This window comes from Plecotus auritus, assembly GCF_963455305.1.
Source record: "Plecotus auritus genome assembly, chromosome: 2".
Lineage (NCBI taxonomy): Eukaryota > Metazoa > Chordata > Mammalia > Chiroptera > Vespertilionidae > Plecotus > Plecotus auritus.
The window spans coordinates 45,190,295-45,215,025 of record NC_137771.1 but is presented as its reverse complement, the minus strand read 5'-3'; the positions used below and the strand labels follow the sequence as shown (position 1 = coordinate 45,215,025).

The window sequence follows — 24,731 nt, the reverse complement described above, 5'->3', positions numbered from 1 at the left end:
GATAAAGACATGACTTAGGAGAGAGAGAAGTTGCTTGCACCCCACACCCTCCCTCACCCTTCCACTTCCTCAAGAAGAAAATACCGCTGGCGAGTACCTCAGCCCACCGAGCTCTGGTTCATGATCAAGGCTGGGTTCTCATCCCGGTTCTGCCAGTCATCGCCTAGTGTGACAGCGTCTCCGCACCTATAGGTGAGCATACAAATGCCCCACGAACTGTTGTGGCAAAGATGAACTGAGATAAATGTACATGAAAGCACTTTTGGAAATCTGAAAGGCGCTATACACAGATCAGTTCTCATGTCTCTTTTCAGAAAGTTTTTCTTCCAAACTGTCCAAAGGCTTCTTGAGTTTATCACAGCTAAGACCCTCCCCTCGATTTCCAAGTGCTGCCCCTTCCTGCACATCGAAGCCCTCGCGCGTCAGTCTTTTTTTCTCCTGGCGAAGGCGGGGACTCGGTGGTGTCAGGCCGGCGACGCGGGGCGAAGCTTGGGCGGGCTGCGCCTGACCAGTCCCGCAGCGGCCGCGGTGGGTGTGACCGCGGGGTGTGCGCCCCAGGCTCCGGCCGAATCCGCTGGCGAGAGGACGCCTGAGGGTGTGCGCGCTCGGGACGCCGAGTGTGCGCCTGCCCGGGGGTGCGCGCCCGAGACGGGACTGTGCACCCGAGGCTGCGTGCACCCCAAAGCCGGGCTGTGTGCCCACCGCTGGCACGGCCGCCTTCCGCCGGACTCCGCGGCTCGCCAAGGTAAGGCGCCCTGTGACCCCGGCCCGCGCCAGCACCTAGCCCTGCGCCACCAGGGTCTTGGCCCCACCACGCTCCTCTGCCTCTGCCGCCCGCCTCGCCCCCTCCTCGCGCCGCGTCCCTGGCTCCCCTGACGGCAGAGACTGCGGCATCCTGGGCCGACATGAGCCCCCTTTTGGGGTCCGAAACAGCCCAAGGGCGGGCGCCTCTCCCCTTGCGCCCTGACTGGCTCCCGGCGCCCCAAAGCTGGGCAGAGAAGAGACCAGTGAGGAGGGGGAAGGCCGCGTCGTCCTTGCAGCTGGGGTGGTGCAGCCCCCGCCCAGCGCTTCCGAGCTGGGCGCTGCGGTCCAGGATGTAGCTTGCAGGACTGGAGCGCCCTGTCCCTGGCTCACAGGACTACCTGAAATGAGCTCTTAGTCTTTCTTCTTTCCGAAAAGCCGGCCGCTAATTCCTACCCTGATAGCCCTCTGAACTTTCCAGCGCTCCCGCTGGGCTACGACCTTGGGTGGAGGCAGCCGGGCTCCTCCCTCGCGCTGGCAGCCGGGACGCTTTTTGCGATCCTGTGCACCCTGGGTGAGATGCCCTCCCTCTCATCCCTCTTTTAAGGTCAAACCTTTGACCCCCAAGTACCGTGCCCCTGCAGCCTGGCCAGTTACTGGGCATTGGAACATGGAGCTCCAGAGCCCCTACACCAGGCCTAAATCTGCGCTTGCCCTAGGGCATCTGCTAGGGCTGCAGGAGCCAGGGGTTTAAGTGCCCAGGAGCCCCAGAGTGCTGGAATGGAGGGAGAGGAGGGGATATTTTTCCAGGAGAGGAGGAGATTCCCCCCTTTGCGAGGATGACTCCTTGAAGCCTGGACAAAGTTCTATTGACCAATTAGGGTCAGGAGATGGTCAGATGCCACCAGTGACCAGCACCAGGCCTGCGGAGAAAGCATATTGAATTAAATACAATCCCCGAGGACCGGCCTGGGTGGGTAAACCAATTTCGGGTGCCTTAGAGCCCCTTCAAGACAGCACAGGAGAACACAGAACGACACTTGCAATAGAAGCAGAGTGCCCTCTGATATTGCCTTGACGAGTCCTGCCCTCCTTCCCTGTCCAAACTCCTCACTGGACCTTAATGTGAGTTATGGGGAATGTTAAAGGACAGTGTGAACGGGGAATGGCTCAGGGTCCACACAAGGCTTTTCATTTAACCAACAAATACTTGCTCTGAGCCAGGTACTGGGACAGAGAAATGAACAAAACTGGCAGTGTCTGGCCTCATGGAGCTTGCAGTCCAGTGTCTAAGACCAACATGAATCAAATCACTCAAATATAGAATTATGAAGTGCTGAATTCTTTGAAAGAAAAGGTTAAGGTGCTAAGAGAATCTGTGGTAGGCACAGCAGTTGCTTAGAAGACTGACTGGAATTAACCAGTTGAAGGGTGTGGAGAGAGCCTTCAAGGCAGAAGGAACAGCATATGAGAGGGCCCTGAGTTTAGTAACAGAGTTGATTAGAGGAACTGAAAGACTGTTTCCCAGGTGATGATGAGAGGTTCAACCAAATGGGCATGCCCCTTGCTTCTGCATCCCATCACCTAGGCCAGTGGTCGGCAAATCGCGGCTCCGGTCGCCCGACCAACCGACACCCCCACTTCTTCTAACGCCACTTCTTCAAAATAGACTCGGCCAGGCCGAAAACCGACTTCTGCACATGGGCCACAAAGTTTCAATCGCTCTGTACATGTGCGCCCGCACGTGGTATTTTGTGGAAGAGCCACACTGAAGGGGCCAAAGAGCCACATGTGGCTCAAGAGCCACGGTTTGCCGACCACTGGCCTAGGCCAATCAGTACCTTCCTTTCTTGCGAGTGTCCCAAGTTGGGCTGCCAGTTGTGAGTGTCCCCCCCATGTCCCGTGTGGTTCAGGGTTCAGGTTCAGGGTTTGGGCTCTGGAGGAGGCCACATGCAAATGAAAGAGACTAGACAAGAAAGTATAAATTTGGGAATTGGGGGCCAGGCGGAAGCCCAACTCAAGGGGAAGGACTTCACCCCACTCTGGCCTTGCTATCCCTTTTATTAAGACTATGGGATACACCCATAGCCTTTAGGCAGGCAATTCCAATAATAGCCAATCAGCAAGAATTTACATAAAACTGCCCTAACTGGTTTGGCTCAGTGGATAGAGCGTGGGCCTGCGGACTGAAAGGTCCCAGGTTCGATTCCAGTCAAGGGCATGTACCTTGGTTGCGGGCACATCCCCAGTAGGAGGTGTGCAGGAGGCAGCTGATCGATGTTTCTCTCTCATCGATGTTTCTAGCTCTCTATCCCTCTCCCTTCCTCTCTGTAGAAAATCAATAAAATACATTTAAAAAAAAAAAGAATTTACATAAAACTAAAAGGTGGAAGTTGCTTTAGCTCCCTTTGTCTCAACTAGACAGTGGGTGGTTGGCTCTGACCTTTCAGAGCTTCAAGGTTGACCAGCCTTCCGGGTTCCTTGTCCACACCTCTCTGCTAGTGAGGACAATGGGCGGCTTCCAACACTTTCTCAGCCATTATAATGCACATTTGGAGTCCCCCTGACTGGGAAAGAGGGAGAGACTGATAGACTGGTGCCAGACTCACCCTGCTTCTACCCCCCCCCCCCCCGTGCATACCAGCATCTTGGTCAGACAGCCCATGCCTGCTCAGGGTGCCAAGAAGCAGCAGATCTTTCTACCAATTGTTCCCTATTGCCAACTGCTCTCAAAACTGACCAAGGCCTCTGTTCAACAGTTAGAAAGGTTCATGCTGGGAGTCGTGGCTCATCTTCGACTTTTGAAACTAGAATGAACTCGTTGCCTGCAGTGTAAAATTCCTTACATGGCATATCACTTCCCCCATCTCCTCCCTTCTCAGTGAGCACTGTCTGTTCTACTCACAGTCACACTCCAAGCAGTTCCTAGAACACACACACATTGTCTTTGCACATGCTGCCCTTTGTCTAAAATACTCTTCCTACTTGTTTATCCAGTGAGTGCACACTCAGCTTTCAATTTCAGCATTAAATTTAAGGTTTCCTTACCCTATCCCCACCCGAGCCAAGGCCTTTCCTGACCAGAGTCAGATGCTCCATTTCTTTGTTTCCAGAGCTCCCTGGACATGCCTCGGTCACAGTGAGTATTAGCTGCACTGTGCATCTTTAAAAAACAAGAACATGTTTTATATTGATTTTGAGAGAGAGAGAGGAAGGGAGAAGGATCGAAAGATAGAAACATCTCCAAATGCATCTAACCCAAAATATCCTGTATGCAATGTCACATGGTTCACAGCCCTTGCCTCCCCATTGACCCATTTCCTGAACTTTGGACTTTAATTTTACAGGAAACAGAGGCCAATGAGGTACAGTGAGTGCCCAAGCATCTGCAGCTGGTTACGAGCATGGACCCCCCTCTCTTTCATCCCCTCCCCCCACCCCAGCTCCTGACTTCCGGTCCAGGGCTTCTTCTTTTAGCCAAATAGCCTCCTTTCATCCCTGGCACCTTGTGAAGGCCATTGGGCATAGCTGGAAGATGGATATCTTGGTTTTGCTTCAGTTCAGTAGCAGCCTAAGGTGTGACAGGGAGAAAAATCTTATTATGGGCAGAGTTGACAATTAGGAAGACAGATGGGCCATCTCCCTGGCCTGTTGGCTGCCCCTTGCCTGAAATGTTATTACATCTGTTTTAGCTGGAAGAGGGGCACATGTGCTTCACAGTTATCTTCTGGGCCCTGGATGGGACCTTTAAGATCAGGGGCCCAGCTCTTGGTCTTGTCAAAAGCCTCTTCCCCATAGAGCAGGCTTAAAGGAATGAATGGAGAGACTGGGGTTCTTGCTTGTTACCACTGGAGTTCTTGCCTGCTGGCCTGGCCTCTCTCCTGCTTTCTGCAACAAGATACCTACTTCTGGCTACTGGGCCAACCAAGTCCTTCGTATCTGCAGATCAGGATAGTAATTCACTCATTCATCAAAACTGCACTGAGTCCGCTCGGTACCAGGGACTGTGCTGGTCCCAGTTTACAAAGAAGGGTCATGAAGTATAAGCCAGTGTGATATGTGGTTCTGCTCTGAGTGGGAAGGAGGAGTGGATATTACTTCTAATTCAACCCATGCGTTGGGAGGTGTGGTAGAGAGGACAGTTAGGACTTCTGAATGCTGAGAATGTGCTCACTTTTAAAACTGATGTCATGCAAATTATGTCATTTCTGGGGGCCAGGCTGGGGGCTGAATTTTTCTGACTGTAAAATGGGGTTGATAACAATCTTTTTTTTTTTTTTTTCCCCTATCTCTGGGCAGTTGTGTGGACACAGTTATCACACTTCAGATGACAGACCCACTCACTTCTGTATGTGACACGGAAGCAGTACAGTATAATAAAAGGCACCTCTGTGTCAAGCCCTGGCACATTTAATCCTCGGAATAATCCTAAAGATAGTTATATCAAAATCCCCGATGTATAAATAGATGAGGAAAGTGAGGCTCAGAGAGGTTAAGTGACTTGCCCAGGCTTATGGATCTAATAAATGATAACATTAGGATTCACAGAGCCTCTGTCCCTGGAGACCAGACCACTTTGTGCTATTTTGTAGTCATGTGGAAAGAGATGCAGGCTTGGAGGCTAGATGTCTAGGAATCAGAGCCTAAATCTGTTGTTACCTAGCTGTGTGATTTGCAGCTGGACCCCTACCCTCTCTGTGCCTTAGAATGCTAATCTCCCAGACTCAGAGTTTGAGAGGCTTCTAGTAGGTCTTTCTCTGAACCGTTTCCAGTCTATGTGAATAATATTTCAAAGTAGGATTAAAGGAAAGAAGAGAGGCCCTCTGGCTGAAAATAAGCCTGCAATGGTTTCCAAGAGTTGCCCCATGATTTCAAGTCGATGGTTAATGTGATATGCAGGCACTTATAGATTGGTGGTGTCTGATGAAGCAGGCTGACCATTCCTTCTCCAAGGGAAAGAAGTCTGTTTTCAAAAGAACACCTCACTGTCTCGCTGGGGCCCAGACGCTGCCCCTCACATAGCTTTCCGGGGACACAGGCATTATGGGAGAAAACACAAGTCCCAATTCCCATCTCCTTCCCCACTTTCCCCCCAAAAGCAAATAAAACGTATTGACTGGATAAATATATTTTTTAATGTGGCTGTGGCTTTTCCCCTTTGTGTGAAAGGACGCTTTGTGTCTGTAGTTTCCTTTGGTATGTCTAGTTTGTGGCTCTGACGTCAAGTGACAAGTGGGGGAAAATATGGCGTTGGGGAGAATTTGCTCCATGCCGAGAGAAAAGAGCAGAATTCAGTGCCGATTTCCCTCCACAGCGTGGGTTCTGCCCAGAAGCCAGAGATGCTGACTCTCAGTGAAATCGATTTTGATTTTCATAGCTGGGCACCAGGCAGCGGGGCTGAGTGTTTCCAGGTGCCGTGCTCATCGGCTGTTAATTACCACTCCCCACTCCCTCCCCCCTTGGAAAATGTAGCCATCCTACTCTTGGGAAAGGGTTTAAAAGACCGGTCAGGTCAAGCTGGGTGGTGGCTGAATATATCCAAGAATGGTCACATGTACTAGGTTTAATATTGAATATGTGTGTGGGGGGGGGGCATTTTATTAGTAATGTCAGAGTTTGAGAGATGGGTTTCATGTATCATTTATGTGATTTTAAATAACTAACTAACTAACTAAATAAATAAATAAATAAATAAGGCCATCACCCTTCTGCTCCTTAAAAAAAGGAGGAGAATAAAAGAGGGAATAAAAGCTTCACCATTTTACTTGCCCTGTGAGCCCAAGCAAATGACTCAACTTTTCCAAACTTCAGCTTCCTCGTCTGTAAAATGCTACTGATAATCCGGACTTAGGGAGGGCCCTTCTGATACACACAGCAGGGACCCCCTGAAATGATTCTCAGGAAGAGGGTGAGGAGCCATCCACTGAAGCATTGCTACCTAAGCACAGCCTGGAGGGAGCCCAGGCGCCCTTGAGGTGGGGTGGAGAGGGTTTGGAGTTCAAGGCTAGTCCACCGGCGCAGTCGGTCACTGGTCTTCACTTTGGATGCCATCGGCTCAACTCTGCACCTGCCCACACCGTCCCCTTCACCACTTCTCCTTTGCTGCTTAGTTCAGGTTCCAGAGAAGATCCTAACATTTAAGCTCAGTTCTCTAGAAGCTGAGGCTTTCTTTCCAGGCCATGTCTTGGCTGGTCTCTGGTCAGCCTGGGCATAGGAACTGCTGTGGCCCGAGTCCTCGCTGGGCCAAGCCGATGGGAGTGGAGGATAGAGGAGGGCCAAGTGTATAGAAGCTGAGCTTTTGGAGCAGGAAGGGGAGTGAGTGGAGGTAGATTCCTGGAGAAGAAGACAAAGGTGGGCTGGAATTCAAGAATATGCCCAATAGGAATACTTACCGAGTTGTAAAGGACCTAACAGAGATTCTGAACTTGGGGTTAACAGCCCATGTGTAGAATTCAGAGGAGTCTGTGAACTTGGGTGGTGAAAAAGAAATAACACCTTTATTTAGCATTTTCTTCAATTATGAATGTAGGCAATAAACCACAATGTCTTTGCAGTACCTGTGATATTGTTACCAGTAGGAATCACAGATATTTTCATACCACAGTTCAGCTGCAGACATCTTGGGCTATGAGTTATGCCCGTTGCAGCTCTGAGATTAAAGCAGTTATTCCACCCGCTGCTAGAGCTCTCTATTTAATGTGCTCATAAAGAACATACATTACACACTCATTTTAAGATTTTTTAATAATTGTATTTCAGTGTAATTGGTTTTCTTTGTATCAAGCAATTCATTTTATATTATATATTTTAAAACGTTCTGAGAAAGGGTCCATAGGTTTTATCAGTCTGCTAAAGGGGTGTCCATGGCACCAAAAGGGAAAGAGCCCCGACAGGAAGTCAGTAAGCTTAGTTCCCAATTCCCTACCCTCGCTCGTCCTCATCTTTCATAGACCCGTCTATCTCTGTCTAATTAGTACAGACATTCTTGAGCAGTTGTAAATTCCTTTTAATAGTTTGGCAAATTTGTAAGAGCACGTAATTTGTGGTTTGGGTGGAAGGTTTTGATGTATATCCAGAGGTTCATTTACAAATTACAGGCACACATGGCAACTGGTTAGACAATTCCTATCAGCCTACAAACCCACCAGGCTCCACAAATCCGCTAGGCCCTGTGTTGATGGCTTGGCGGACCCTATGCAAACCAGTCCCTTGAAAAAAACCACCCGGTGGACAATTATGGTCCTGAGAGAGGTTAAGGGGCTTGTGTAGGCTAATTGATGAGATCACTTGATCAAAGCAAGCTCGAGCTCTAGGAAAGAGGAGAAGCCCTGGGAGAAGTAACTTTGAAGCGGGTTCTGAAATGGAGGGAATGCGAGGGAGGCAGATGGAAGGAGGAGGGAGTCTTTGAGGCTGTGAGAGACTGGCCAGATGTTGATTTTGAGAGAGGAGAGCCCACTGGAGCAACAGTAGATGAGAGGAGGGTGTGTGTGTGTAGGTTTGCTCCCTTTTATTGAATGCTTAACATGTACCACACACTGTGCCAAGTCCTTTAAATACAGCAGCTGTTGAATGTTTACCAACCACCCAATGAGCTATCACTGTTACTATTCCCATTGTATTGGTGAGTAAAGTGAGGCTGGTTCTAAGCTTCAGACCTCTGCTCTAGGTCACAAAGGTACTACGTGGTGGAGCCAGGAGCTCAGCTCAGATCTGATTCCAGACCCTTATGCTCTTAAAAACTACAGGCAACCACTGAAGAGTCTGTTTGGAAAAAAACTATGGCTGCCCTTTTGTTTCAGTAAGAAAGTGCTTACTGTCCATCCATCGTGTCTTCCCCATCCTTCTCTTCAGCCTTTTGCCTGTATCCACACTCACAGCACAGGCACCTGTGAGTGTGCGGAGAGGATAAAAATGAAGAGCAAAAGCTGTGCGGTCAGGCAGAACTGGAGTCTAACTCTGGCTCGGCCACCTGGCTGTCTCCCTGCCGAGCCTCGGTTTTCCTATCGGTGACATGGAGATAGTGGTGCCTCCTTCTGAAAATGATGCATTCTCTTACTGGTGCTTCAGCGCCATTCGGGTCAGCCTTTCCATTTGAGTGCCTCCGCTCTCCTCTGCCACTGGGTGACGGTCCCATTTTCTCCAGGTGTGGGCTCCTCTAGGAAGCTTCCCTGCACCCTCACAACCGGCCTGCAGGCAGCAGGCCTCACTCCTGGGCCAGGAGCTCCCTCTGTCCTGAGCCTCTTCACCTACTGTTTGTCTCTAGGAAACCTTACGGTTACCTAGACCATCCCTCCTGTCTTACAGGTGAGGACACTGAGGACCAGCATGGGCAGGTGGCAGGTGGCAGGGCCTGGGTGGCACGGGGAATGAGGAACTGAGCAGGAATGAGAACCCAGGACTCCCGCTCCAGCACCTTGCCCAGCCCTGACCCCAACGCTGAAAGTGTCTCTCCCACACTGTGAAGCAGGCTGTTTTGGGCCTGGGACACTCACGGAGCACCTGAAAACATTCTTCTGCGGCTACTCCTTGCCCCACTCTTGCCCTGCCTCCTGGCTGGCCTTCCCTGACCCAGTCTTCTCTCATTTTACCCCATGCCCAAGCTTTGCCAGCTGTTGAATGGATCCCTGTGTTAGCCAGGTCTGTGGGTGGCCGCCTTCGTGTGATGGCTGGTGGTTCCCAAAGGCTCTTGCCTTGTGAACTCTGCCCACTGGCCTAGCTGAGGCCTGACATTCCCTGCATTAGTTATTCCTTTGGATTCCTTTGTCTTTTCCAGAGAGCTATTGTTAAAATGCAAATACGTTATCCTGAAGGGGAACCAATTAATCCACCCTCCACTGTGGCCCCGAAAAAAAAGTACAAGTTTGGATTTGGATGAGTCACACCGCCTCCCTGCCCCTCAGTTTCTTATCTGTAAAATGGGGACAATAAGAGATTGCATTATAGGGTCACCCCGAGGATGAAATAAGATAGTGCACAGAAAGCACTTTACATAATAGGTAGTCAATTAAATTAGCTTTTTTTTTTTTTTCTGTCTCTAAGGGTTATTTGGTCAGTTCTCTCGCTGAAATCCTGGTTCTTATTAGGTTTTGTTGGTGTGTGCTTTGTTTATTTAAGAAATGTGGTTTCCTTTTAAGATTTATTTCCTTTCTAATTATAAAATGGTTTTGAACTTCAATTTCTTGCCTTTAAAATAGGGTAAAAGATCCTACTGTATTGGTTCTTTGAGGATTTATAAGCTAACGTGCCTGTGGCTCCTATGCCTGCCCCAGGCTCTGAGTGAGAGCCTAGTTTTCGGAGTTACCTGGAAGGTGGGATTGAAAGCCACTGGGAGCTTACGGGAGGTTCTGGGTGGGTCATTAGGGAGGAGCTGGAGAAAAAGGGGAACTGAGGGGGACCCTGACCCTCTGCCCCAGCCGTTTGGAGGTGGAGTCTGGGTGGAAAGGAACCTGGAATCCTGCCTGGCTCTGGGAGAGGGTGGACCCTGTGACCTTTTCCCAGATCTTCTGCCTTCCAGGCCAGTGCTCAGAGGTTCTGAATTCCCTGGGGAAGTGGTATCTTTAGCCTCTCTCCCTGGCTTGATCTTGGCGGAATGATGAGGAAGAGACCAGAGTTCTCTTACCTCTGATCTCATAGTGGGTGTTGTCAACTGCTCCCTTGAGAGGGCAGTTGGGCTTCTGAGAACATCAATCAAGGCTAGATTCTCTGCAGTTTCTCCTGAGATGAGGATGGCCCTTTTTGCCTGGGCCAGGGAGAGGGTCCAGGAGCAGAGGTAGCCTGGCCCAGCCTTCAGACCAGCGAATGAGAAGGGGGTTTGGGGTGGGGGCAACGTCACAGGAATGTTCTAGCAACCTGCAGAGCACAGTGCCTCACTTCCAGGGTTCTCTAGAAGAGGATACCCCTCAGCCCCTTGTCTGCCCTGGGCAATGAGCATTGTCTGCCTCACACAAGGCCTGCTGTGAGCTTCTCCAGTTCACATTCCTGCCAGCTTTCTGGGGAAAGCTCATCTCCACCATCATCCATCATAACTGAAGTTATCCTTTCAAAGTACAGCCTGGCATGCAGAAAATCACTTTCCCCGGGGCCAATGACCAGGAGAAAAGAGTGGCAGTGAATGCTGGTTTCTGGGGCCCTGAAGCCGAGCAGCATCCTCCCTCCCCCCCTAACCCCACCCCCGCCTGCCCCACCCTGCAGGGTGGTGTGAGGGGAGTGGTGGGTGTGGGGTGGGAGCAACTGGAGCTTCCCAATTATCTGCTTTTGGCTGGAACACAAAGGAGCCAGCCTTTATTCCAGCCCAGAAGTGGGGCTGGGAGCCATGGGGTTCATTATATCTCACATTTGTTGATTACCTGTGCGCTCTCTTTTCTTCCCTTCTTCCCTCTTCTGTCCCTCCCTCTGTCATTCCCACATTCCCTTCCTTCTTGCTATCAAGTAAATACTGGTCACTTACTCTGGGCCAGGTACTGTGCTAGGCAAGGGGTTTACAGTCCAACAGAGGAGACAAAGACTCAGCTAATTATCGGACGCTCTTGAAGAACGATGTGGGAGCACAGAGCTGGGAAGGGGACCAGTCCTAACTGGTGTGTGGAGCAGGGGAAGGTGCTGGTAGGGAAAGCTGCCTTGAGGGTTGAGTAGGAGTTACCAGATGGAGACAGAAAGAAGAGGTATGGGCAGAAGAGAGCCTAGATGACCTGTAAAGCTACAGTATATACAGAAAGTTTAAGATAATCACTTATTCACTGCGTTTTGGTTTTCTCTCCTGTAAAATTAAGATAATAGTACCAAAGTCATAGCTGGCACACACAAGAACCCTTCCTTCCTTTTCTTGCAATTTATGATCTATCAGATTTAAACATGCAGAAGCAGTGGGGATGAGAGGGAGTTAAGTGAGAAGCACATGGCGGGACATTGCTTTTTGAAAAGAGCCTTGGAGCATGGGCAATATTAATTGAGATTAATATTTAGGATTAGGAAGAGTGGGTGCAATTTAAGCAGATTCTTGAAGGATGGAAATGACTCTTGGAGAGAAGACAAGGCAGCTTAAAGGGTTAGTAAGGTGTGAGCAAAGGCACAGGCATTCAGGTGCAGGGCGCTGTGTGGGTTGCATTTGTGTGGGCCCTAGGAGGTGGAGGTAAGGAGAGGAAGGTGGTCTGAGACCACGTCAATGCTTAACTGGTGGGCATATGGGTGACACTTAGTTTGCATATGGGTTTTGTTTGACCTGCATAGTGTTGGTGATTTTTTTCAAATAAAACATTTAAAAACCAGATTTTACATAAATCTACATTCCTGGATTTGTTTTAAAAAGAAAAAAAAAATCAGATCTGGCAACACTAGCCTTGAATTAACCACCACCTGGCAACATCTGGCCAGAAGGTGCGTGGTGAACATTCAGGTGTTCACTGTAGCCTATTGTCACAGGTTGCATCTCCCACTGGCCAGTTAGCTTGTTGCCTGAAATCTCCACCATTCAAATCACTCTGGAGTTAACACACTGTGTTCTGAAAGCCCCTAATAAAATGCTAATGCATTGCAGGGGAGGAGAAAGAAAATCCTAAACCACTAGCATTGTAATTCCTTTATCACGTTAGGGAATGGATTGTACTTCTCCTCTGAAGATCTTAATTGTGGAGAAGCAGTTAGGTGGGGGAAATGCTTGATGCAGGAAGGCTGGGGGAGGGAGCTAGGATGTAAAGGGTGGGAGCTGACACCTGGAGGGGATGGAGGTGTTGGGGCCCTGCAGTGAGTCATTTCACCTGCTCCTTCCAGCCATGGTGTCTGGTGTCTTTGCGGAAGAAGGACACCAAAACACCTGTCTTTGGCAGATGTTTATTCCATTGTGAGTTGTTTACTGCCTTACTTTATTAAGCTTATAAGCTTAAAAATTGGACTCTTAGAGAACAAAGTGGAAGTTGCTTTGGGTTTTTTAATTGGTAAGAAAACTAAAGAAAAATATTTTTTTCATTTTTTGAATAGTTTTTTACAATTTGAAAGGCTCAGTAAGCCCTATTGGAAAGTGTTTATTACAAAGTTATTTATAGCATCATACCAGTTAGCAGCAAATATTTAAAATAACATAAAAACATATAAAGGAACAAACCACGACTATCAGGAATTGGTGGTTAGGCAGGTGGGATGGTTTGGGGTGTATTACTTTAGACTTGGTACTATACCCATATGAGATATAATTATATCCTTATACAGCTAGATATACACTGAGTGGCCAGATTATTATGATCTCTGAACGCATAATAATCTGGCCACGCAGTGTATATGTATATATATATTAGAGGCCCGGTGCATGAATTTGTGCATGGGTGGGATCCGGCCAGTCTGGCCAGGGGGAGGGGACATGGCGGTTGGCCAGCCTGCCTGCTGGTCGAACTCCTGGTCAAGGGGACAATTTGCATATTAGCCTTTTATTATATAGGATATACACTGAGTGGCCAGATTATTATGCGTTCAGAGATCATAATAATCTGGCCACTCAGTGTATATCCATATATGCATATCTGGGTAGAAACATTTTTAAAAAATAAGAATAAAGTTTTACATATGTTCTGCTGTGTTTCCCCCCTAATGTTTTACCTTGAAGATACGAGGTTAGTACATCATCTGTGAAGAGAGTCTGAGATGGAAAGCACTGCAGGCTAGAAAGAGCTGGTTGTAAATCCCCACACTGACCCTCTGAGCCTCAGTTCTCTCCCTATAAAATGGGGATAATAATTCCTTCCTGCAAAGGCTAGAATTCGGGTTAAATAAAATGCAGATGTGCTCAGCACAGCTTGCTGGGTATTGGATGACCAGAGCCCATTACACTGTTGGGAAAAGCAAATCCTGCTTACATCTTCCATTCTTTGAATTCCTCCTTCTCCACCCTTCACCATGTGGAGGGAGGAATGGGGTGGACTTTAGGGCATGGGGAGTGAATCTGAGATGAGTTTTAACTTTTCACAGCGGAATTTAAAATCCTCTTTTCAGTACTGAGTAACATTAAAATCTCAAGCAGTTCATTAATAGATGCATTCAGTTTTGTTTGGGACATTTTCTCTGGACTCACTTTTATTTATGCAGCTGCAGAAGAATTCCTGAAGCCAGGTATGTGGATAGGAAGCTGTATCTGATAGGGAGGCTGTGACCTGTGCCTGCCCTTCAGCGGGGCACCCTCTTGCCTGTGGGGAAAGTCAACTCCTCTTACTGGAAGAGGGATTCATGCCCTCTCTCTGTAAATGCCAACCCTCTCTGCTACCTGCTTTCCCTTTTTCATTTCTCTCCTTCCTTTTCTGGCTCTAGATTACAATATTTCTCTTTCATTTGTATAACACATCTTTAACAAAGACCTCTTACTCCTGTTACCTCATGAAACCCCCGACAAGTCCATAGATGATGGGGTTATTATGTGACAAATGAAGCAGCTGAGGCCCTGAGAAGTTGTGCGATGACTCAAACTCACACAGCAAAAATTGGACAAATCTGGGTTTCCTGGCTCCAGGCCATGCTAGTCATGCTGTATCATATTGCCTCCTCTTCTCATTGCATGCAGAAAGCTCCTGAAATGGGAGCTGCGGGAGGGGGCCCTAGTTCTGGCCAGGTGGGATTTACTTTTTGGAATGTGTGAGATTGTTGGGCTTAGTATTCTGGGAGAGTCTGGTGGGAGCAGATGAAAGGAAGAGGTTTGGGGGTCACCCCAGGTCAGTGGAAGGGGCAGACGGATGGTGCAGAGCTAGGACACCGGAAGAGAGGCCAGCCTTCGTCATCTCTGGCAGCATTTGGTCTCTTTTGGATGTTTGGCCTTTTTTTGCCCCATTCAGCTAGTTAGCATAAAATGCTTTTTTGGTACCCACAGAAAACACCTTTCCTAATTCAGGCCACATCTTCCTGGCCCTCCATTCTCACATCCAACAAATCAAAACTTATCACCTCTGTTTCACACTCTCTCAAAGAATATTTGAGAGCTATTCAGATAAATTAATTTGTTTAAATGGGCATATTGACTTAATACATTTATGTAGTCCACATTTAATATCATAGATGCATTATAGACCAGCTCTTTCCTATAGATATATAATGGAAGTCACATTTGACGTGTCTTACTAGCACATTAAATAAAAAGGAAACAGGTAAAATTAATTTAAATGATATATTTTTATTTGACCTATAGATCCAAAATATTATCATTTCAACATGTACTCAATATCAAAAAATTAATGAGCTATTTTATACTCTTTTTTTCATACTAAATCTTTGAAATGCAGTGGCAACATCCCCCTGCGTCGTACACTTATAGTACATTTTAATTCAGACGAGCCACATTGCAAGTGCTCAATGGCCGTGTGTAGTTTGTGGCTATAGTTTTGGCTAGCGTAGTTACGAGGCTTCACTGTTAAACCAAGAAGACTTATTTGGGATGGGTAAGGGGTGCTTTGGGGGACCTTTATAATCAGGGTGTGTTTGAGTAGGGTGGTTGGTCAGCAGAGCTCAGTTACAGCCCTTCATGGCTACTTGCCCTGTCCACCTTTGTGCTGGTTGGCATGGATGATGTGATGTTGAAAATATTCCCCTCATCCATTATGCCAACATTCACACTATTTGTGTTCTCCCTTGTTCCCTACCATCTCCCCTCTTAACATCTTTTACTTTTATAAACACCAATCCTAGGTTAAACTTTACTGTCCCATATCTCTAGTCCTGCCCTGGGACTGCTGGATTCATTTTAAATCTGTGCCCTTTGACCTTAGCTGCTACCTGGTATCCCTCATGTCTGTCTCAGTCATCTCATCCAAATCCCCTCCCTGACTGTGGCAAACCTCATCTGCTGTCCTTGAGTTCCCAAAGCCCCTCACATGCCCTGGGCCTGTTCCTTCCTACCTGATGAAGAAGGTGGAAGTCATGTTCCTGGAAAGCTCTCAGCTCTGCCGCACCATTTCTCTCCAGGTTTGCTCCCCGCTCCCTGGTCAAAGCCAAGCCTTAAACATCTTCCCTTTCTACCTCCAGAAACACTTTCCTTCAAGCTGGCCGTGGACTCTGGAGCTGATGCTTCTGACCTCAAATATCAGTTCTGCCTACTGCTAACGTGGGTGAGGTATTTCACCTCTCTGTGCCTAGTTTCTTCACTGCAAAATATGACTCATCAAATCACCTAGCTCCGATGGTTGTGATGAAGATGAAATTCAGTTCTGTTGCATGTTTCAGCACCGTGCCTGGAGTCAATGTTGGCTCTCATGCCACCTTCTCTTTCTTGCTTCTCAGTCCACTCCTTTTTCCTGGCTTCTTCCCGTTGGCCTGCAGACATGCTCACCGTCCCCTCCCTTGAGCGGCTGCCCATTGCTCTCCTGAATTCCACTGAAGTAGCAAAGAGTAGCCCGCTCTGCTGCTTCTCCCACCTTGTCCACGCCTGGCAGCATTCCCCTGCGCCATTGAAGCTGAGCTTGGCTTTGCCCGTTCTCTGGGTTGCAAGCCACTCTGGCTCTTCTTTCACATCTGCTCCCCACATGTGACTTTCTCAGGAGTTTTCCTCACACTCCTCCTCTTGCTCCTCACCCCGTCACCTCAGCTAACCTGGATGACTCTAGAATCTACACCACTAACCTTCGGGTTTCTCTCTTGTCCTTGTTTTCATAACTCAGTTGGTGTCCCCACCACACTCTAGTTACCTAGGTTTGAAACCCTGGATTTTTGACACCTCCCTCTCCTTCCTGATCCAGTGCATGAACGTAAGTAAGTGTCAGGAACCAAAGGGTCCATTGGCTGCCAATTTCTCTCTAGTTTATCACCTTTTCATTTCCACTTTAGGCTCTATGATAAGCATTTGATATACTTCATCCCAATTAATCTGTGCAACCTTGTAAGGAGGAAACGGTGTTTTTGTTGTTCGACATATATGGACACCGGGGCTGGGACAGTTTAGAGAACTTGCTAAAGACACAACTGGTAAGTGGCAGAGTTGGATTCAAACTCAGGCCCACCTTACTCCAGAGCCCACACTCTTCATGTTTATGTTGTGCTGCCTGTAACAGTTCTCTTCTCAGAATTGCATAAGGATTGGGAGCTGAATACCATGTATGTATAGGAACACGTTCTTCTGGGCCTAGTGTTTGTGTGTTGTTGTTTTGTTTACCCTGTTGTTATCTGGGCTTGTGGCTGGATGCCTTGACCCTTGGTGTTACCACTTGAAAGCCTTGGCTGAGCCCAGGTTCCTGCTGTGAAATGCCACAGTCCGGAGGTAGGAATGTGAACACATTTTTGGGTGGCCATGTTCCCCTTTCTCTGGGTTTCAGCCTCCCCATCTGTAAAATGAGCCAGTTGGACCAGTTAAATTGCAAGAGCCTGTCTAGCTCTTATACTCCATGAATGTGTTTCATGGTTCTGCTTACCTGGGACCTACTGTGTGCTTAGTGCATGATAGATGCTGCTGGGCTATGCAGAGAGAACACAGGAGGGATTGCCCTGGGCTTCGAGGAGCTGACAAAATTATCCTGGAAGACAAAGCCAACGTTCAGGAAACTGCCAACAGTATCAGACATTATGTAATTATGCCTGCAATCTCAGATTATATACATTTGTGATGGTTCAATAAAAGAGAAGAAAGGCTGCTGTTCTCTTAAAAGAAATAATAAAATAAAAAAACACATAAAAGAAGCAGTTAGTGAAAGCATTAAGTCTGGGCAGACTTCTCGTCAGACTTGCTACTCTCTCCCCTCTCGAAACCCTTTGTTTATTCCTTAAATATTCATGGTCTTCTAATGGGCCAGGTCCTGCGGGTGCACCCCCCTCATTGCAGCCAGAGTTGTATCCAAATCCCAGCCTTCGTCTTGTTCCTCCTGTGTTGAGAACCTTTCTGTTTCCTGTCTCTACAGAATAAAAGGAGCTGACCTCCAGCCCCCACTCTCCCCATTTTGGGCCTGGTTCACTGGTCATCCCTCAAGCCCGCCATGCCTGTTTTCAGCTCTGAGCTACAGGGTTGCTACCCCAGTCTGCCTGTCAAACTTCTATTCATCCTTCAAAGCCCAGCTCAAATACCACGACAGTGATGCTTTCATGGTCCTCCGTAATGCCTTTGTCCACCTCCGTAAAACCTATGTCCTGATTTAGGTCTCTGCCTCCTATTTTGGACCTTGATTTTTTATTTTTTTTTTAAGAGTTTTTATTCCTGGCTTATTCATCCATAAATCCACACACCCAGGCCCTGTGCCTGAACAATAATTTCTGATGAATGGCTGATTGAACACCCATCTGTAGAGGCTAATTTTTTACCAGAAAGTCTCCCCTTGTTCCCTTCAAGCTGCTGGGATGTTTAACTTCGTGCCTCATGGCCTGTGAGGGTGACTGGATGATTGCGAATGCCTCCTTTTGTCTCCAAATGGTAGTTGGGGGACCCAGCCACAAGAGCCTCACTTTGGCCCTGGAGGGGGCCTTTCAGAAGCTGTGGCAGCTGAACCACACGCTGCACAGGCCTGCGGTGAAGGAGGCATTTGTGTTTGGCTTGGCAGTTGGGGGGCTTTGTGCTCCTCAGCACAAGTGGGTAAGTACGTCAGGCAGGCTCTGGGCTGCACACACCCACGAAGGGGCTGGGCCCCAACGCCTCCTTCCCTGAGAAGAAAAGGAGGCATTGTGTGCACTGGCTGTGCTCCAAGGGAAATATTCCTGTTGTTCTTCTGTTTTGAACTGCTCCCTTTTTAAAGAAAAAAGCCCCGATGTGAAAATCTCTTCCCCACTTCAACACATCCTGGCCACCAATTCCAAATCAGTTGCTGCCTTCAAAATAGTAATGAATCTATGAATCCATTGTTATTCGTATACCTACTGTATCTTTAAGGAGCACTGCTCTGGCTCAGCAGGGTGCAAGGCGCTAGGGTGACAGTCCTCGTCCCATTTAGGCTCTATATTCTGATCAACGGGTGTCCCGATCCCTGTGGGACCTGGCCCCGCTCCTTCTCTTGTGCCTGATGTCCCTCTGCAGCCCAGCGTTTCCACCTCCAGGCCATTGTCTGGCCCTGCCTGACCTCTACCTCTACAACCTTGCCCTGTATTGTACCACCTCCCACCACCTTCCCGCCACTCAGGTCTTCAAGACAGGTGTGGACAGACCATGCCTCAATCTGGGCGATTGGAAGCTTGGGCAGGGAGACCCGAATTCAACCTTAACTCTGCCTTCCACTGACTTTGTGACTTGGACCAAGTTACTAAACCTCTCTGGGCTTTGTCTTCTTAATCTGCAAGACAGAACAAATAATAACTGACCTCACAGATTCAGTCATTGGGAGGAGGAACCGATAATAGTGTGCCACTTGGCATAATGCCTGTCACGCCGTATGGCAATTCTCAATAATTAATAAAACGAACGATTATTGAGGACTTAGTTGTTTCATGCTTCCCTGAGAAACAACAGCAACCACAGCTTCTGTTTGCGTATTTCTTACATGCCAAGTGCTGTGTTAAGTACAGGCCTGTTGCCATCTAAAAGTGCATAGTCCTATCTTACACCCTCTCATAGCTGAGGAATCTGGATCAAGGAGGTAGAGAGACGTGGCCAAGGTCACACAGCTTGCAAGCATTGGAGCTAGGAATTGTGCCGAGGTCTGTTGGACTCCTTCCCAACCCGACAGACACCCCAGTCACATGCCTGGCTCCTCGGTGCTGGGCCAGCAGCAGCAGCAGCATCTCCCGAGAGCTTGTTGGAAATGCACATTCTCAGCCCTTCCCCACACCTGCTAAATCAGCATCTGCATTTTAAGGAGATCTTCGGCAGATGCAGATGCATTACAGTTTAAGAAGCACTGAACTATAGTTTACAAAGTGTTTTTAAAAGTAGGTGAGAGCAGGACTTCTCAACTTTAGTGTGCTTAAAAATCCCCTGGGGGGCTTGTTGAAACACAGATTCCTGCCCGAGAGGTTCTGATTCTGTAGCCACTGCTTGTTCCATGAGAGTGTATTTGCTTTCACTTCATGGGGTCCTGAGAGTAGGTGTATTGGGTATGAGTGAGATCCAGACAAACTCGTGAAGCATCCATCTTATTATAAAAACTGCTGTTTGAAATTTTAACCCTGCTATTTTGGCTTCTGTAAATGCTTGCTTGCTTAAATAATAAGGAAAATAAGACTATTCCCACTTCAGAGAGGCCATTAAACCTTCCCCAGATGAAGTTATCAGTGCTGGCACCAGGCCAAGCATTTGGTTGAGGTCTCAAAGCCCCAGCACATAGGGGCTCTTTAAGAACTTGCAAAGGGGACCAGAATCAACCCATATTTAGGAGACAAAGAAGGTAAAAACATATAAATAGGGCAAGTTCCTCCATGTTGGGGTCCAGAATTTGAGAGACATTTTCCTCTGGGCCTGTGCGTAATAATAATAATAAATGTAACTCCATCTCTCTAAGTGTTGCTTGGTTCTTCTCCGGGTTTCTGTAACACTCGTGGTTCAAATCTTGGCCCATGGTTTATATTTGCCGGAGCCATTAGACGAACCGGGGACCCAAGTTCAACCCAGGTTTGCTAAGTGGAGTCACTGGCAGCAGCATCTTCCTGTGCTTTGGAGAAACTGCCACCTTGGCAGGGAGGTACATCTCTCCGTGGATCCTTGAATCAGCCTCTCCAGCCACCCCCCCGCCCCCACCCTGCCCTTGTGAACAACAGAGAAACGAAATTAATTTGTAACCTAAAACCCTTGTATCTGGCCTGAAAATATATCTTTCTAATGGAAATTTTGACAGAGTGCTGGATCTGCAAAGAGCATTTTCTCTACAATTGATATCTGTGTAATTTGACTGCGGCTATCTGGTTAAATAGCAATTAAATGCCTCAAGACTCCTTGGAACCTTCAAAGATTATTTGAAAAGTAATTGTGTTGTATCGATTAAATAATTTTAAGCTAATTAGAAAGTCGCTGCATTTCTCAGTCTAATCCTTAGCAAATAAATTTATCTTATTTATAGACCTACTGCATGTTCAGGAAATGTTTATATTTTCATAATCATCCGGTATTTAATGAGCATGGCTGGTGATGGAATTTAACACTAAATCTTGCTATCTGGTTCCTTCTCTTTCTATTTATTTTTTTTAAATTAAATCTTTATTGTTGAAAGTATTACATATGTCCTCCTTTTTCCCCCATTGACCCCTTCTAGCCCTTCTCTTTCCATTTAAACTCTACTGGCAACTTCATAGACAGTTACAGAAGTAGAACCTGAAAGAGAATATTGTAGTTAAGAGCTGGGTCTCTAAAGTCAGATACACTCCAATTAGAATTTCAGCTCTGCCATTTACTAGCTTTGTGCCCTAAACCTGTCATCTGTGAAAGGCTATAATAGCACCTGCCTAATATGGTCATTGTGAAATTAAGTAAGGTATCATTTGTACAATATTGGACAGTGTCTGGTTGTTTATTATTACAACATAATTATTCACTGTTGTTACTATGCCTCAGTTTTCTCATCTGTAAAATGGGTGTGGCAGGGAATAAAAACTGAAAACGCGTGAGCGTATTTGCTTGTGGAGCCTTCAAGTCATTTCCTTCTAAGAAAATTTCTGGCATCGTTTGCTTGGCTGTTGCCCTTCCATTACTATGCAGATAGGGGTCATCAAGTCTTGAGAAAGCATCGGGCAAATGAAGCCAAAATTGGGATTCTTGGTGACAGGAGAGGATGGGCTAGTAGATGCCAGAGGTGAGGAAGGTGAGTGAGTAAAGAGCTGGGTAGAAGGGATGCTGAGTTGGGTAGCAGGGTGCTCTGCTTCTGGAGCAGTTGTGTTGCTGGAAATAGACACTGAGACTAGCATAGATAGGAGAGAAAAAATTAAGACTTTTGCTTTGTGCTAAGAATGCACTTCTCCTTTGTTGTTTTCTCTAGGGACTGCAGTGGAGGTTTGGGTTGCCTCCGGTTCATTTTTTCCTACCTAATGCTGTTTCTTTGAATGCAACACTGAGCTGAGGCTGGGCCACCAGGCGGCCATCTGACCGCATTTACAGGGCAGAGTGACAGTGCTGTCCCGGCGCAGAGTGAGGGTGGGAAAAGGACTCAGCACAGAGTCAGTGCTTCATTGATGTTGGCGACTATTCCTATTGTGGTGCATCGTCCTTTCCTGTAACCAGAGGCTGCAGTGAAGGTCACCAACCGAAGTATGAGTAGCTCTCTGGCTCTCTGGACCACAACAACGTCATTGCTCCCTGTTTAAACTGGGGACACCAGCCACATTGTTTGTTCTGAAAGACACCACCAGTTCGGTGTCCTCCAGGACCACACTGCACAGCAGGGCCATCCGCATGAGGTGTGTAAAGGGAGGCACAGGGGCAGGAGTCTAGAATGCAGGATCTGACCTTGACCCTGCTGTAGGGTACGGACAAGTCACTGAGCCTCCGTTTCCCCATTAGTAAATGAAGATGATGCCCAAGGTTCTGTTTTACCTTTCTCTGCTCCCAGCAGGAGAGAATCAGCAGGCCTCCTTGAGCACTGGCCACCTGCAAAGCCCTGGTGTGGTGCCCTCAAGATACTCAGCAGCATGAAAGACGTGCCTTGACTTGAAAAAGCCCCCTAATCTGGCTGGAAGAAAAGTTCTGTGCTTATTTGTTTATTTACATTACCTAATAAAAGTCTGCCTTTACTGTGCTTCTAGTGCCCAACCATTTTGGGACACCTTTGAGCTGCTATAGGGCGATGCACATATGGGATGTGAGTTTCTGAAACACATTTTCTGAGTGACTTTACCCACATTAAAACAAAATAAACCACAAACCAGAATTGTATGTGACCTTCCTTGGTATTGCCAGGTGGTACACTGGCAACAAACCCCATCTCCTTAAAAGGAAAGTTGAAGTCGATAGAAGTTTCTACAGCCCTTCTTCTCTCACTGCCTCTGACTGGTTTATCTCTGATGTTGCTCCAGCCTTCCACTGGCTGCATGCTGCGGAGGCTGGGTGCTCATCAGCCTTGTGTGACCCACATCACAAATGCCCACTTCTCTTTAAATCTTTTTTTTTTTTTTAATATATTTTATTAATTTTTTTTTTTACAGAGAGGAAGAGAGAGGAGAGGGATAGAGAGCTAGAAACATCGATGAGAGAGAAACATCGATCAGCTGCCTCCTGCACACCCCCTACTGGGGATGTGCCCACAACCAAGGTACGTGCCCTTGACCGGAATCGAACCTAGGACCTTTCAGTCTGCAGGCCGACGCTCTATCCACTGAGCCAAACCGGTTTCGGCCCCACTTCTCTTTAGACTGGGCTTGCTACAGGGCCAGGTGGGGCCATATACAATAGTAATAAAAGGTCTTCCAACTTGAAAAATCTGGAAACATCATTGGCTTCACCTAGGTGTCAGGAGATTACTTATCAAGCTCAGTTTGTTTTAACTGACTTTCCTGAATGTGAAGTCCCTGCCAAGAAAAATCTTCCTCCTAACCCAAAAGGCAGATGCCACAGCCCACACGAGCCCTAAAATATCTGCACCTGCAACCCGTGCTCTGAAGCCAGGTGATGCCTGGAAAGGCTCCTGCTGGAGTCTGACCAGAGACAATGAAACTGGGAGGAACGCTGCCCAAACAGGGTGGGGACAGGAGCGTCCCACTTGCGGAGGGTGTATCTGTGCCTACCCTTGAGATGCTTTCACCGAGGTGACCCGGGAGGGAGGAGGTGATGCTGAATTCCTGGGTTTACTCCAAATTGTGGTTCCCAAACTATTTAGACTATGGCCCATTTCCGCCAAGCAAAAGACCTGTGGCCCACCAAGCCTACTCATTCCCACTTTCCAGTGGGAAAAAATATGGTAATAACAAAGGGTGACAGGGGGAGAGAAAAATAGCCAAAACCAACAACAGAAACTCTGAAAAGTAATCCTACAAGTAATATAAATTAATAGAATAGAAGCAGTTAAAAACTCTGATGCTTCATTGTAGCAGTTAAGGGTCGTAGTTGCAAACTACAGAACTAATTCTAGAAGAGGAATTAATTCAAGGATGTCAAGTCATTCCACCACCCTCCCTAGCATCACTTGCCGGTAGCCCTTCCTTTTTCAGTGTGCTTTCTTTCCATTTGAGATCTGGCCTGGGTGCCTCTGCCTGCTGAGCTCAGGTCCATGACTGAGTCCTAGCTGTAAAGAAGGCTGGTGCTGTAAATTCTCATTTCAACCCTGGAGAGGTGGGATTCCTAAGAAAGGAAATCAACCAAGCATAGGAAGGGTGCTCACAAGGTGCTGGGTAGCCAAAAAAATCATGACGAATGTCTTTGCACTAATAACAACTCACCCTTCCTGAGAACTGCGGGAATTCCAGCTCTTGGCCTGCGTGCATACACGGGAGTTTTGCAGTGTTGTTTAATGATGGATGGAGGTCACACGTCTTTGTAGAACAGAGAATTAATGATCTCAGTAAACTCTTATAATGAGCTAACTTTTGTCTGTGAAAGACAAGGTTTATTAACTCTCAAAAATTTACTTAGTATGTTCCTAGTTTCTTTATAAAAAGGAAGTTTCATGTATGGGTTTTCTTTTGGGGATGATGAAAATGTCCTGAAATTAGATTATGGTTTTTTTCAACAAATGATGCTGGGTAAACTGACTGTTCATGTGCAAAAGAATGAAGCTGGACCTTTATCTTAAACCATATTAAAAAATGACCTCAAAATGGGTCAACACCCTAAACTTAAGAGCTGAAACTATGAAACTCTTAGAAGAAAACATGAAGGAGAATCTTTATGACATTGAATTTGGCAACGTTTTCATGAATGTGATACCAAAGCACAGGCAACAAAAGAAAATATAGATCGTACTACTATTTTTAATACTTCAAACAATTAAAAAAAATGTAAAAATAAATAAATAAATAAATAAATGAAAAGAAAATATAGATTAATTGGAGTTGATTAAAAATAATAATCTGGTGCCCTCAAGATACTCAGCAGCATGAACTCAGCAACTTTTGTGCATATCAAAGCATACTATCAAGAAAGCCAAAAGACACCCTACATAATGGGAGAAAATATCTGCAAATCACATATGCAATAA

The 24,731-nt window shown here is 47.1% G+C and overlaps 1 protein-coding gene across 1 annotated transcript in view; it reads left to right on the top strand.

The window, feature by feature from the left end:
* The first annotated feature begins 645 nt into the window (after positions 1–645).
* KANK4 (KN motif and ankyrin repeat domains 4) overlaps positions 646–24,731 on the top strand; it is a 68,564-nt gene continuing 44,478 nt past the window's right edge. Inside the window, exon 1 of the mRNA XM_080656950.1 lies at positions 646–745. The gene's annotated coding sequence lies outside the window, so the exon portion shown is untranslated. The remainder of the gene's footprint in view (positions 746–24,731) is intronic.